The sequence below is a fragment of the Chiloscyllium punctatum genome, chromosome 44 (genome assembly GCF_047496795.1).
Source record: "Chiloscyllium punctatum isolate Juve2018m chromosome 44, sChiPun1.3, whole genome shotgun sequence".
NCBI classification, from domain to species: Eukaryota; Metazoa; Chordata; class Chondrichthyes; order Orectolobiformes; family Hemiscylliidae; genus Chiloscyllium; species Chiloscyllium punctatum.
Window position 1 is genome coordinate 43,681,518 of NC_092782.1, and position 16,143 is coordinate 43,697,660.

At 43.4% G+C, this 16,143-nt stretch overlaps 1 protein-coding gene across 1 annotated transcript in view; it reads left to right on the forward strand.

The window, feature by feature from the left end:
• The first annotated feature begins 4,247 nt into the window (after nt 1–4,247).
• The window catches only part of shank3a (SH3 and multiple ankyrin repeat domains 3a), a 973,942-nt gene continuing 962,046 nt past the window's right edge, over nt 4,248–16,143 (forward strand). Inside the window, exon 1 of the mRNA XM_072562789.1 lies at nt 4,248–4,480. The gene's annotated coding sequence lies outside the window, so the exon portion shown is untranslated. The remainder of the gene's footprint in view (nt 4,481–16,143) is intronic.

Below are 16,143 nucleotides of genomic sequence, written 5' to 3' on the forward strand. Positions count from 1 at the left end.
CTGCAGTCTGAACAGGGCAGTACAGATTAGGGGACTGCAGTCTGAATAGGGCTGTGTAGATCAGGGGTCTGCAGTCAGAACAGGGCAGTGTAGACCAGGGGAATGCAGTCTGAACAGGACAGTGTAGATCAGGGGAATGTAGTCTGAACAGGGCAGTGTAGATCAGGGGACTGCAGTCTGAACAGGGCATTGTAGATCTGGGGACTGCAGTCTGAACAGGGCATTGTAGATCAGGGGACTGCAGTCTGAACAGGGCATTGTAGATCTGGGGACTGCAGTCTGAACACGGCAGTGTAGACCAGGGGACTGCAGTCTGAACAGGGCAGTGTAGATCAGTGGACTGCAGTCTGAACAGGGCAGTGTCAATCAGGGGACTGCAGTCTGGGCAGGGCACTGTCGACCAGGGGACTGCAGTGTGATCCGGGCAGTGTAGATCAGGGTACTGCAGTTGGAACAGGGCAGTGTAGATCAGGGGACTGCAGTCTGAACAGGGCAGTGTAGACCAGGGCACTGCAGTCTGATCAGGGCAGTGTAGATCAGAGGACTGCAGTCTGAATGGGTCAGTGTCGATCGGGGACTGCAGTCTGAACAGGGCAGTGTAGATCAGGGGACTGCAGTCTGATCAGGGCAGTGTAGATCAGGGGACTGCAGTCTGATCAGGGCAGTGTAGATCAGGGGACTGCAGTCTGAACGGGGCAGTATAGTTCAGGGAGAAAGTGAGGACTGCAGATGCTGGAGATCAGAGCTGAAAATGTGTTGCTGGAAAAGCTCAGCAGGTCAGGCAGCATCCAAGAACAGGAGAATCGAGGTTTCGGGCATCAGCCCTTCTTCAGGAACGCGATTCTCTTGTTGCTTGGATGCTGCCTGACCTGCTGCGATTTTCCAGCAACACATTTTCAGTACAGATCAGGGGTCTGCAGTCAGTACAGGGCAGTGTAGATCAGGGGACTGCAGTCTGAACCGGGCAGTGTAGATCAGGGGACTGCAGTCTGAACAGGGCAGTGTAGATCATGGGTCTGCAGTCTGAACAGGGCAGTGTAGAACAAGGGACTGCAGTCTGAATAGGGCAGTGTAGAACAAGGGACTGCAGTCTGAATAGGGCAGTGTACATCAGGGCACTGCAGTCTGAACAGGGCAGAACAGATACGCGGGCTGCAGTCTGAACAGGGCTGTGTAGATCAGGGGATTGCAGTCTGAACAGGGCAGTGTAGATCAGGGGACTGCAGACTGATCTGGGCAGTTTCCATCAGGGCACTGCAGTCTGAACAAGGCATTGTAGATCAGTGCACTGCAGTTTGAACGCAGCAGTGTAGATCACGGGACTGCAATCTGAAGAGGGCAGTGTAGATCGGGGACTGCAGTCTGAACAGGGCAGTGTCAACCAGGGGAATGCAGTCTGAAAAGGGCAGTGTCAATCAGGGCACTGCAGTCTGAACAGGGCAGTGTAGAATAGGGCAGTGTAGATCAGGGGACTGCAGTCTGAACAGGGCAGTGTAGATCAGGGGACTGCAGTCTGAACAGGGCAGTGTAGATCAGGGGACTGCAGTCTGAACAGGGCAGTGTAGATCAGGGGACTGCAGTCTGAACTGCAGTCTGAATAGGGCAGTACAGATCAGCGGTCTGCATTCACATCAGGGCAGTACAGTTCAGTGGACTGCAGTGTGATCAGGGAAATACAGATCAGGGGTCTGCAGTCTGAACAGGGCAGTACAGATTAGGGGACTGCAGTCTGAATAGGGCTGTGTAGACCGGGGGTCTGCAGTCTGAACAAGGCAGTTAGATCAGTGGTCTACAGTCTGAACAGGGCAGTACAGATCAGGGGATTGCAGTCTGAAAGGGGCAGTGGAGATCAGGGGACTGCAGTCTGAACAGGGCAGTGTAGATCAGGGGACTGCAGTCTGATCAGGACAGTACAGTTCAGGGAGAAAGTGAGGACTGCAGATGCTGGAGATCAGAGCTGAAAATGTGTTGCTGGAAAAGCTCAGCAAGTCAGGCAGCATCCAAGAACAGGAGAATCGAGGTTTCGGGCATCAGCCCTTCTTCAGGAACGCGATTCTCCTGTTGCTTGGATGCTGCCTGACCTGCTGCGATTTTCCAGCAACACATTTTCAGTACAGATCAGGGGACTGCAGTCTGATCAGGGCAGTACAGATCAGGGGTCTGCAGTCAGAACAGGGCACTGTAGATCAGGGGACTGCAGTCTGAACAGGGCAGTGTAGATCAGACGACTGCAGTCTGAAAGGGTCAGTGTCGATCGGGGACTGCAGTCTGAAAAGGGCAGTGTAGATCAGGGGACTGCATACTGAAAGGGGCAGTGTAGATCAGGGGACTGCAGTCTGAACGGGGCAGTGTAGACCAGGGGACTGCAGTCTGATCAGGGCAGTGTAGATCAGGGGACTGCAGTCTGAACGGGGCAGTGTAGACCAGGGGACTGCAGTCTGATCAGGGCAGTGTAGATCAGGGGACTGCAGTCTGAACGGGGCAGTGTAGATCAGGGGACTGCAGTCTGAACGGGGCAGTGGAGATCAGGGGACTGCAGTTTGATCAGGGCAGTGTAGATCAGGGGACCGCAGTCTGAACAGGGCAGGACGGATCAGGGAGAAAGTGAGGACTGCAGATGCTGGAGATCAGAGCTAAAAATGTGTTGCTGGAAAAGCTCAGCAGGTCAGGCAGCATCCAAGAACAGGAGAATCAAGGTTTCGGGCATCAGCCCTTCTTCAGGAACACGATTCTCCTGTTGCTTGGATGCTGCCTGACCTGCTGCGATTTTCCAGCAACACATTTTCAGTACAGATCAGGGGACTGCAGTCTGATCAGGGCAGTACAGATCAGGGGTCTGCAGTCAGAACAGGGCAGTGTAGATCAGGGGACTGCAGTCTGAACAGGGCAGTGTAGATCAGGGGACTGCAGTCTGAACTGTAGTCTGAATAGGGCAGTACAGATCAGGGGTCTGAACTCAGATCAAGGGGCTGAATTCTGATCAGAGGTCTGCAGTCTGAACAGGGCTGTGTAGACCAGGGAATTACAGTCTGAACACGGCTGTGTAGATCAGGGAACTACAGTCTGAACAGGGCTGTGTAGATCAGGGGACTGCAGTCTGAACAGGGCAGTGTAGATCAGGGGACTGCAGTCTGAACAGGGCACTGTAGATCAGGGGACTCCAGTCTGAACAGGGCAGTGTCGATCAGGGGACTCCAGTCTGAACAGGGCAGTGTAGATCAGGGGACTGCAGTCTGATCAGGGCAGTGTAGATCAGGGGACTGCAGTCTGATCAGGGCAGTGTAGATCAGGGGATTGCAGTCTGAACAGGGCAGTGTAGATCAGGGGACTCCAGTCTGATCAGAGCATTGTTGGTCAGGGGTCTGCAGTCTGAACACGGCATTGTGGATCAGGGGACTGCAGTCTGAACATGGCAGTGCAGACCAGGGGCCTACAGTCTGAACAGTGCAGTGTAGATCCCCACAATGCAGTCTGAACAGGACAGTGTAGATCAGGGGTCTCCTGTCTGAACAGTGCAATGTAGTTCCGCACAGTGCAGTCTGAACAGGGCAGTGTAGACCAGTCCAGTCTGAACATAGTTTCACAGGTTCGAGTTGAAGATTTGATCGACTACTCACTTGCTTGTGGACATGTTTGTCTTTTGGAAGTTCAGTTGTCACCCAGGAATGAGAAAGCGTTCGTTCAGGAATTGAGTGAAAATCAGTTTGAACGGTGATATTAGTTTCTTATCCTACTCTGTTCTTTACTCAGCCTCTTCCTGCAGCCACTTCCCAATCAGAGTTTTTTTCTGTCTGCCAGATTTCCAAAGAAGAGCCTGTGCGTTTTTCCTCGAGTATTGGCATTGAAAGTTTTAAATCCCATCGCTGAGGAACCCTGACTGCTCTCAGCTCACCAAGGGATTTGATCCATGTTGCCTGTGAGCTGGTTTCTTTGCATGCAAAGTGCAGTGTCCTGTAATGCTTTGAGTCTGAGGAACTAGTAAACAATGCCTTGTTATCTCAGAGTCTGCAGCTGCTAGGTCTTCTCCTCTGGGTCCCCACCAGCTTCCTGTGTCTTTTCATGTCTCCATCCTGTGTTGCTGAGATTGGGAAGCAGTGCATGCCTTAGCAAGGTGTTTCCTCCCTCACTGATTGGTGTCACATCCTGACTGGTTTTCCCTCCCGTGCTGGGTCATTTTATGAGCTGGAGCCATTAAGTGGACACAGTGAGGGTCAGGAATAGCATTCTTTCTTTCTCCCTCTCTTATGCTAGAGCTGCAGCTGGAACAGAGCACAATATGTGGACACTCTGAGTTGAGGAAGAGGGCACATCCTGTTTATTTCAAGCAGGTTCGGTCCCTTCGTTGTGGACAGTGATTCCCACAAAGTGCCGTGTCGATTTACTGGGGTTCATCGCTGTCCTCCTGATCCATGAGTGTGGGGAACTTCATTGATAGAACTGTTGGTGTCTGCTGATGTTTCTCTGTAACTGAGAGCCGAAGGTAAGCAAGACTTCTGGGTCACCTGATCTCTTGGACTGGCTCAGTGCTTCGGAGTAAATTTCCCCAGCACAAGCCTAAGTTGACTGTGCTGTTTCCAGTCACACTCCTGTCATATGTCTGGCTCATGACCCTTGAGGGACCTCAGCATGAGATGATGTTGGTTCTTTTCCTCATCAGGTGTACATTAAATATTCTCTTTGTACATGCATGTACAACACAATATTGACAACAAACGACCAAATCTCTTCCACATCAAAATGTGTCTTTGTCATCCCGATTCTCTGATTTATCAAATAGAATCACAGAATGGTTCTGGCACATTCTGCCCGTGTGTTTATGTCATGTAGTGCCGCTCTCTGATTTGCCATAACATTTTTCTATTTAAGTGTTTACTAAATTCCTTTCTGAAAGCCATGATTAAATCTGCCTCTACCACACTCTCAGATTGTGTATTTCAGACCAGAGCCAGTCACGTATATCAGGTTTTCTCATACTGTTGTTTTTTGCCATTACCTTCTGTTAGTGCTCTGGTTCTTCAGCCCTCTGCTCGTGGGAACTGATTCTATCGATCTTTGAACACCTCTCTAAACTACCTTTGCCTTATGTTCTCTTGGCAGAATACACCATTTAAATGAAAGCATTGCCCTGTTCACCATACCGCATTGCTGTTGTCTTCATATTTTGGTGTGGTCCAAAAGCTTGCACGTCAGTTGACTTTCCAGCCAGCCTCCCGACAGATTCCAACCTCTTCTTGCTTTGGATTGATGTTTGGGCGAGTTTTTGTATGTTTGGCATTCTGCCTCAGTGAAGCATATTCTGTAAAGTTGAGTGCTATCTCTGTTAATGGGTGAAAAGGGTAAAGCTTGGGCTGTTTTAACAGCTCAGGTGAATGTTAACAATCCCAAGGTGCCAGTTTTTGGAGAGAGAGCCAAGAGTTTCTCTGGTGCTCTGGGCCAAATTTTACCTTCAGTGAATATTACCAAAAACAGCTCACCTATTCATTTTATAATGTATGGAATGGAGCTGTACAGTGAATGGCTGTGGATTTCCCCTGTGCAACTTCAGTCACCTTACAGAAGAAAAAAATAAGCAGAACGTAAGAACTGGAAGCAGGAGTAGACAGCTCAACCCCTCAAGCATGCTCCACCATTTAATACTGGGTGATCTTGTCTCAGCCTCAACTCCACGTTCTGCCTGATCTCCATAACCCTTTCAACTTATCACCCATTCAAAGTAGATCTATCTGCTCCTTACATTTATTCAGTGTCCCAGAATCCACTGCATTCTGTCTTAGTGAGTTCTACAGCTTCATGCCCCTTTGAGAGAAGTAATTGCCCCTCATCTCTGTTTTAAATCAGCTACTCCTTATCCTAAAAACCATGATCTTAGAAATACAATGAGGCAATGCTCAGTGAGTCTTTGCAGCTTTTTAGTAATCATGGTGAGAGATGGAACAGTGAATGGTGGCATTGTGGGATAGGAGATTGTGGCAGGGAGCAGGGAACATTACCACGTTAGGGTTTGTGACTGGTACTGAAGGAGGAGCCAGACTTCCCCTGCTGGAAAACCGTAGCTACACACTGCATCTGAATCATTTCCTCTTCATTGATTGTACGGACCTCCAGAGAGTCTTTGTGTAAAAGGACGATTGAGCACGATTTTTGTGCATTAACAAATCTTTAAACTCAGGGCCCTGAGATTGTACGCAATAAAGAAAGGGTGTGTTACGTGAGCAATCCATGCCACTGCTCGTCAAGTTGCAGGAGTTCCCTGTACAGTTGCTCACAGTAAGGTGGATTTGCTGCCACATTCTCTATCAGCATTGCCTTATTACATCTCTCTCATACACATCTCCGTGTACATAAGGCCCAGGTTAGATGTAGACTGGATGACTCAGAATACACTCTGTATAGGATTGGAAAATGTGTAGGTCTCTGGATTGAAGACTGTTGACTTTGATTCTGGTCCAGAAACAGAGAGTCCCTTTAAACGGAAGGATCTGTTATCTTATGTATTTCCTTGTGGAGGACAGTTTTATTGAAACATGGAATTTTTTTTACTGCAGAAACCCTGGATCTGTAGACCAAGTGTCACAACCCACTGGAAATCAAGCCCCTTATTCCCAGAATCATCAGATATGCAAACATTTGCTTAAGCCACCAAGTTGTTCAATTTTATCAAACTGTCTAATTCAAGTTAAAAGAATATGCATACCAGATTTTTCATGAAGAAAAAAAAAGTATTTATTGTATATAATCAGATTTGAACCAAAAGCAAGAAAGGAACATAAATTACTAACTTAATTCTGTAACCTAAACTCTACCCCTTTTAAAACATCCCATGCACATCCAGACACAGAGAGATTAAGACATGAGCATTATGGGTAAAGAAAAAAATGAAGGTCAAAGATACACAGCCCTTGCAGCAAATCTTAGTTAATTGTCTAAATAAAATAGACCTTTACACAGGAAATTTATTCCTGCCCATGTTAAATCTTTGAACATTGCTTATCCCTCCTCAGTAATCACTTCCATAAAGTTGTATGCACTATATCTTCAATCTATAGGAACAGAATTTCACTGTTAAGTTGCCAATAAATCTGTGCTCCAGCATACTGACCCTTTACTTCAACCTGTTGGATGCTTTCATTCATCTTCTTTGAATGTAGTATTGCTGACACCAACATGCGCACTTCTTCAATTGTACTATTTGAGAATTTCTGATTGCTTGGCATAATCTCTGTCACTAGACCTGAAGATTCTTCCTGGGAGGATGCAGAAATGAAATTCTCTTTTGGAATTTGCTCTTCTGAATCACCTCAGTATCTGACTTAAATCTGCCATTACCATTTGTTTGTCAAACAGTGTTGCACACTGAGTTATAGGAGTCATGATTTGGACTGGGGTGTACAAAGTTAAAAATCACACAACACCAGGTTATAGCCCAACAGGTTTAATTGGAAGCACACTAGCTTTCGGAGCGACGCTCCTTCATCAGGTGACAGTGGAGGGCTCAATCCTAACACACAGAGTTTATAACAAAAGTTTACAGTGTGATGTAACTGAAATTATACATTAAAAAATTGATTGTCTGTTAAAAGTGGCCGAGCAGAGGCTGATAGCTAGGTTCGGTACTGCTAGGGAGGGCCTCAACCGGGACCTTGGGTTCATGTCACATTACAGGTGACCACCATTGCACCACACACACACACACACACACACACACACACACACACACACACACACACACACACATACATACATACATACATACATACATACATACATACATACACAGATGCGCACACAGACACCCACACACGCCCTTACAGACACATACACTCCCACACTCTCACATGCATCCTCTCACAGACTTAAGATACTCTACACTCACTGCACACACGCATACACTTTCTCACACTCACAACCCCAAACCCAGACACACACATACAGACAAAGACCCACATACACACATATATTTTGTGGGGTGAATTTGTATTTGCAGTTACATTGAACTTTGCTCAAAAACTGCATGCATTCATGTAAAACTCCGTTATCTCACTTTTTAGATTAGAATCAATCTAAACATCAGGTCATAGACAGAGAACACAGGGGGCCAATACCTCCAACATATTATCTAGCTATCACTATTGTTAACAGCTAACCCGAGAATGCAACTTTTTAAAAAAAGGTTTTGTGATTTACACATGAAAGAAGTGAAACTATCACGGTGTTCTAACAGATGAAAGGCTTAACAGACAATCAATTTTGCAATGTATAATTTCAGTTACATAACATTGTAAATTTTTGCTATAAATTCTGTGTTAGGATTGAGCCCTCCACTATTACCTGATGAAGGAGCGATGCTCCGAAAGCTAGTGTGCTTCCAATTAAACCTGTTGGACTATAACCTGGTGTTGTGTGATTTTTAACTGAGTTATAGGGATGTAAGAAGACTTCAACCCCTCGCACCTCCTCTGCCATTTAATACAATTCTGAGTGATCACACCTTGGCATCAACTATTTTCCTGCTCATTCTCCAGAACCCTTTCCTATGATATTAATTAAATTCAATCTACCTGATCTATCTGATTTTATCTGTCAATCAATCATTTATTCAGTGTCCCTGTATTCACTGCACTTGGAGGTACTGAGTTCCACAGATTCATGACCCTCTGAGAGAAGTAATTCCTCCCCATCTTTATTTCAAATCTGCCCCTTTAACCTAGAACTGCAACCTCAGTTAAAGATTCAGCAATTAACAAGTGGCTATCTGATTATTTGCGTTTTCTCCCAAACTTGCTGAGTCTTACAGTTGTTGGAAAACATTTCACCACAGTTACAGGTTTTGCAATGGGTTATGAGATCTTCGATGTTATTGGAGTACCCAGGCCACCACACAGTTAACTGAACTCTGACCCTGCATCTGGTGTATCCTCTCCAGAAAAGTTTTCTGAAGTGAAGCTGGAACAATCATAGAATCCTTATTGTGTGGAAACAGGCCATTTGGCCCAAGTCCACACCGACCCTTTGAAGAGTAACCCTCCCAGACCCATTACCCTACATTTACCCCCGACTTATACACCTAACCTACAAACCCTGAACTCTATGGGCAGTTTAGCATGGCCAATTCACGTAACCTTCACATCTTTGGACTGTGGGAAGAAATCGGAGCAGCCAGAGGAAACCCCCACAGACATGGGGAGTATGTGCAAACTCCACACAGTCGCCTGAGGCTGGAATCGAACCTGGTTTCCTGGCGCTGTGAGACAGCAGTGCTAACCACTGAGCCACAGTGGCACCCCATTTTACACTGATAAGTCATTGACCATTGTGACATTCTGTTGGCACTCAAAATGTGTTCATTGGAAACCCACTGGACCTTCAGTCTGGCCATCCTTCCACACAATGCCAGCAAACTGTGACACATTCATTGTCATATTGCTATTGCCTCTGCATTGTCAAATTGGGTGGAGCTAATCTTCTGGCTCACTGACTATCATTTCTTATCAATAGCATCAAACAAATTTCTTACAGTAATATAACTAATCTCAGAGGATTCTGTCTTCTGTTTAGGTTCGGTAATGAGTTTTGGGAATCTTAGGAAACCTTCTATTGGTTGTCCTTTGACTGGATCTTCAGTCTGTTCTTTCATTAAATGTCCCTTGACTGTTGTTCTGTAACTAATTATTCCTGGACCAGTTGTTTATTGACTTTATAGTCTGACTCCTTCAACCATTTGGTGAAGAATGAAATCAGGGCATGGGTTCTTGCTCAAGGCTGAAAGTTCTTGATTGTGAAGCACATATAAGTTTTTGATTATGTTGGAGTGCCTCTTGTAGCATACCTTTAATCTTAAGTGCTATATCCTCTGGACCACGTAGATGCACTGCTGACAGCTATAGACAGTGTTTCATCAACCATGTTACTTTACCCGAGAACATAATGACACTTGTTCCTGTATGGAGCATGACATTAGTAAGGTACACGTTCGCATGAATATTTTCTTGCCAAAGAGGTAAGTGTGGACCCCTATTTCCTCCAGTAAAACTTTTAGCTACTTTTCTATTGTAGCCTGTTCTACCTCATGAATAAATGCACGAATAGCTATTTACCTTCTCACTACTTGACTTTGACACAACCTGTTGTTTTACAGATAAATATTTCTTAAAAAGCTGAACAGTGCTTGTGCCTGAGAGATTTGCTTGCTCTGCAGCACTGACGATGACTGGTAGTATATGGTATTGCTTCAACTTGCTGTAAAGTTTCTCACATGTCTCCGTAAGGCTTTTGTATCTTAAGAACTAAGTGGGTTCAGTTGATCTCCTGTGACAGGTTGCTTTCTTCTCCTCAGGGTTGATCTGTGTTGCTTTCAGGCTTGGGCTTCAGTCACCATTTGTAGGCTTTCTCTGGAGTCAAATCATCTTTAAACAGTAATAAATCTGACAAAGACTCATGGGCAATTCCAAATATAATTCTGTCTCTTATAAATTCTGATGTTAAACATCCAAAGTCATATTTTCCACCAATCTTTAGGGGTAATTAACAAAATTATCTATGGATTCCACTGGATGCTAACTTTTGGATTTAATCTTGATTTTTGAAAATATTGCTTTGTTCTGAGGGTAAAGTAATTGAAAAAAGCTTTAGTACTTCTTTGAGAGTATATGTTGCTTCTTTTGAACCTTTGTGAGCTATAATGATATTGACTATATTCCCAATTGCATATAGAAGTATGTTAAGTTATTCAATTTCTGATATGCATCTAATATGAAAGCCTTTGACCACCTTCAGAATTATTTTGCTCATACTGTCCAATTCTGTAACAAAAAAAGAAATTGCTAGAAAAGCTCAGCAGTTCTGGCAGCATCTGTGGAGAGTTAACATTTCGGGTCCAGAGTCCCTTCCTCAGAACCGCACAATTCTGGGTTGCATTTGCGACATTATTTCTGGTGCCTTGACTTCCTAATTTCTTCCTTAGTTTTCTAATTTTAAAGTTTTTAATCAGTATAACAATGATAATGCTGTATACTGCTCTGTTGGATGATTTGCCTGTGCATCTATGCTCAAAATGGAGGATTCCAACTTTCAGAGAGTAAATTCAAAGCTTCATGCCTTTTTTGAACTTCCCTGGATGAAGCCTACCAATCACAACCTTAATAAACTATTCCAGTTTCCACACTGGCTTCAATTAACCAATCCAGCTCTCTGCAGCTTTAATAAACAGTAATCATCCTGATCATGATTTCAGTGAAAGAGTAGTACTATTTTCAGCTTTATAAGATGAGTCCTATTCCATGAAAGGCTTTCCAGATGATTTCTGATGTTGGCACATTGTATAAATCTTTCTGACCGTCACTCTTAAAAATGGATCTCCCATTTTCTGTACTTTGAATGGTACTCTGACTTTCTCCTTCAAATAACTGCTCAGAGGCTGGTATCCCAATGCCAAGTCACCCTTTCATTACATCTGCACAGTGTAGGAATTCTGACCAGCCAGCTCTGAGCCAGTCCCTAGAATGAGGAGACTCTCTGAATCTCCTGTTTTTATCTGTCAGCCCAGGCTCTCTGATTGACCCCAAGTTGACAGCCCCAATCAAGGACCTCATAGTCAATGGCCTCTCTTCCAATCACTAAACTCCTGCTGTTGGACATTATTGGCTTAGGCTTCTAAAATACTCCTCTGTTCTGATCTTGTGATGCTCCTGGTCTTTGACCTCATTTGTAATTGCTTTTGTGGTCTGGATTTCTGTCATTGTAGCTATACTCCACAGTGCCTTGTGAAAGCTGCAAAACTCAATATGAATTGCATGGTGCTCTCTTGTGCAATAAGCACAAAGATCTGCAGTTTGTTTCAACAATATTGTCTAAAAATGTAATTGGATTTCTCTATTTCCGTGTGACATCTTTATATTTCTAAAACTCTGATCACTGATTATCTGGATGATGCTGATCAAGCCAAACACAGAGTAAAGTCTCCCCTTTCTAATTAGAAGATTAAGAGATTATCATTTTCTCAATAGGGAGTGTTCAAATTGACTAAATTGGCATTGGTACTGATCTTTCACCACCAGTACTCTGTCAGCAACAGCTTCCAAATCTTTAACTCTCCCACTTTGAAGAACAAGAGAAGTAATTACCTGGCAAACACCATATCCCACAAGTACCCCTCCAAGCTACATGCCACTCTGATTTAGAAATGTACCATTGTTCATTCACTGTCACTGGGTCAACATCCTGAGCTATTTTCTTAACAGTAAGTCCACCTACATCACGTAGTGTAGTGGAGGATTCACATGGCAGGTTTGTTGGCAAATTAGAAAGGTTTGGGTTTGATTTATCCTTAGCAGTATGGATTAGAAGTTGGCTAAAGGATAGGAAATGGAGGACAGGCATAGATGGGCAATCCTCAGATTGGAGATGAATTGCAAGTGGATTTCCCCAGAAATTTGTGTTGAGATCTTTGCTGCTTATGTTTTTTTCATATAAATAATTTGGAGATTGGTGTTGAGTGAAAAATCATCAAATTTGCAGATGATGCGAAGATAGGGAGAATAGTGAATTGTGAGGATGATGCTGAGCAACTTCAGAGGGGCATTGACAAATTGGTCAAATGAGCAGACACCTTGCAGATGAATTTCAATGCAGAGAATTGTGAGCTAATGCAGTTTGTTAGAAGAAACATGGAGAGACGATACTCAATGGCACAACTTGAGGGGAGAACAGGAGCAGAGGAAGCTTGGGTTTATGTGCATGATTCTCTGAAGGTGGCCAGGCAAATTGAAGCATTTGTTAAGAAAGGCTTACAGAATCATTAAGTTTATAAATAGAGGCAAAGACTATAAAAGCAAGGAAGTGATGCTACACACTACAAGATTTGGAGTATTGTGTTCAGTTCTGGGCACCTTGTCTGAGGAAGGATGTTAAGACCCTGAAATGAGTATAAAGGAGATTTATTAGAATATTACCAGGAATGAGGAATTTTAGATACAAGGAAAGATTAGAAAGATTGGGCTTCTTCTCCTTGGAGTAGAGAAGATGAAGAGGTGACCTCACTGAGGTGTTCAAAATTATGAAGAATTTTGACAGGGTAAAGAAGGATATTCTGTTTCCACTTGTTGCTATGTCAGTAACTAGAATCATACAGTGCAGAAGAGGTCCTTTGGCCCATTGAGTCTGATCTTCAATCTAATCCCATTTACCAGTACTTGGCCCATAGTCTTGAATGTTATGAGCTGCCAAGTGCCCATCCAGGTACTTTTTAAAGGTTGTGGGCAATTCACCTCTAGTACCCTCCCAGACAGTGCTTTCCAGACTGTCACCGCCCTCTGAGTAAAAGTGTTTTTCCTCACAGACCCCCTAACTGTTGTACGCCTCAATTGGAACACCCCTCAATCTTCTCTGCTCCAATGAAAACAACCCAAGCCTATCCAACCTTTTCTCATAACTTAAATTTTCCATCCCAGGCAGCATCCTGGCAGATCTCCTCTGCTCCACTCCAGGGCAATCACAAGCTTCCTGTAATGTGTCAACAAGAACTGCACACAGTACACTCGCTGTGGTCTCACTAAACTTCTACACAACTCCAACATGACTTCCCTGCTAGTGTAAATCTTTGTCTCAGTTGAGAAAAGCAAGTGTCTCATATGCCCTTTTCACCACTCCTCTAAGATATCTTTCTACTTCAGAGATCTATGAACAAACCCTCCAAATTCCCACTTTTCCACAGAATTTCCTAGTGTTATGTCATTCATCGAATACTTCCTTGTCAGATTACTCCATCCAAAGTATGTCACCCGATACTTTTCAGGTTTAAATTCCATTTTCCACTTATCTGTCCTTTCGACCATCCCATTTATATTTTCTTGTAGCCCAGGACACTCGGCCTCAGTGTTTACCACCTGACCAACCTTTGTGTTTATGATTCTATGAGGGCCGACTATCAGTGGTTCATTAAGCAAAGCATCAAGCTTAAGGATAAAAAAGAGGAACTGCGTAAGGATGAGTGATCAGTCAGATGATTGGTCAGAATATAAAGTATGAGAGAGAATGACTGAAATGTTAATAAAGAGGAAGAAATTGGAGAGAAAAACCTACAGGATTATTTTTGAAAGTGTGTAACAGGCAAAAGAATCAATGAAGTACATGTTGGTCCTGTAGAAAGTGAGATTTAGGAAATAGTGGATGAAATGAACAAATATTTTGCTTGCAACTTCACTGCAGAGGACCCAGAAAACATTCTAGCAGTAGCTGTAAATCAGGAGGTGGGGGAGAGAAGGAAACTTAGCAACATTACAATCATGAGATAAGTGGGAAAAAGCAAACTGATGAAGCTGTGGGCTTTTAAGTCTCCAGATCCAGATAAACTTCATTTAAAGGTCTTAAAAGAGGTTGCTAGTGAGGGGTGGAAATATTGGTGTTAATTTTCCAAAATTCCCATGATTTAGGAAAGGTTCCATTGAAGTGGAACATCACGAATCTATCCATTTACTCAAGCAGCGAGGGAGGCAGAAAACTATAAGCCAGCTAGCTTGACATTTGTTGTTGGAAAGATGTCTAGAATTTGTCATTAAGAATAATATCAATGCGCATTTCAAAAAACTCAATGTAGAATCAGCATAGTTTTGTCAAACTGACATTGTGTTTTATCAATTCCTTGAAAGAGCAACATTTGTGGATAAAGGGGAGCCTGGAGATGTACAATACTTGAATTTTGAGAACACTTTTGCTAAGATGCCACCTCAAAGATTCTTGCAGAAAGTCACACCTTTTTTAAAAACGTCATTCATTAGGGATAGATGGCAAAATGGAATTTGCAACACAAACTGATCAGCCAAGGTCTTATTGAATGGTTAGAGCAGGCCTAATGGTTTATTTCTGCTCCTATTTTGTATGTTTGCATTTGTGCCAGTTTGTATTCAGGTCAAGTCAACATGCAGCCAAACCATGAAATCATGTTTCAGTTCAGCATAAAATAGCACCAGTCAATGGGTTGATTTGTACAGTTAACAGAGGTTGATGAAATCAAGGCCTTGGGCAATCTAATCTAAACCAGCATTCCAGTATAGTCTTGATGGAGCGGTCTGTTGGATGCAAGTAGTATCCCTTCAGACTAAACAGCTTCATGCTCAGTTCAAGCAGAACAAGGGAGTTGCCCTGTCTGGAACTCTCTTCCCCCATCCCAACCCAATTCAAAGCGCCTGTGATTAACTATCTATGGACTATTGCTGACAAAGTGACCATCGTTATGCTTCATAAATATTTGCTGCAATTTAAAAATTCAATATTTTAAACACAGTCATCAATGCCCTTTGGGACTGGATTCAGGTACATTGCGAAGAAAGAATAGAGAGAGCATTTTATGTTTCCATGGAAACAGGGACAAAATGAAGGTGTAGCATGACACCCCAGCACTTCATTTGCTTTAAAATCTCTTCATTGCCAAAACTCAACTGGTATTCAGCATAACTTCTTAATATCTCCATGGCAACTAGGTAATGACTGCTAACAGCACACATTGAAGACATTTGAAGGTACATGCAGTGTTTATCTCTGAACCCACCCCCACAGTTTAACTGAAATTCATAAGTCCACAGGTAAGGAAGGAGTTAATATCAGAGGGAGAGAATTCAACCTGTTGCTGATCATTCTTGCATTAAGGTGGATTAAGAAGAGCTTGCTGCTTCTTTAACATAGCTGAGAAACTAAAGTATAGCCTGCAGACTACAATTGGAGATATTTGTGATAGCAGAGCTGATGGTGACATTGATCAACGAGATGGGCCAGGAAAATCAGTGGTCTGCATGTAGCGTCAATGAAAAAGGCCAGTGATTTATATATATTTTCATATCATTTATTTTACAGGTTGTATTTGAGCTAGTGGTACGTGGGTTTGGTCTGTGTGTCTGAAAGTATTTAATGATTAATGTGTAAGTTGTAAACTACAGTAATTTTGTTTAATAACTATGAGAGAGAGGGAAACTTTCTGATATGTAGTTTCCTTTTCATTGGGAGAATTTTTATGAGCAAAGTAAATTGTTTGACAATAGGCTTTCAGTTTAGAAAGTCAGAAATTGACTTTTCTTTTGATTAGGGGAAACATCTAGAGCCTGGATTAAAGCTTTGGGGTTCAGTTTGGCAGCTTTGTAGAAGTCTGGGCTGAAG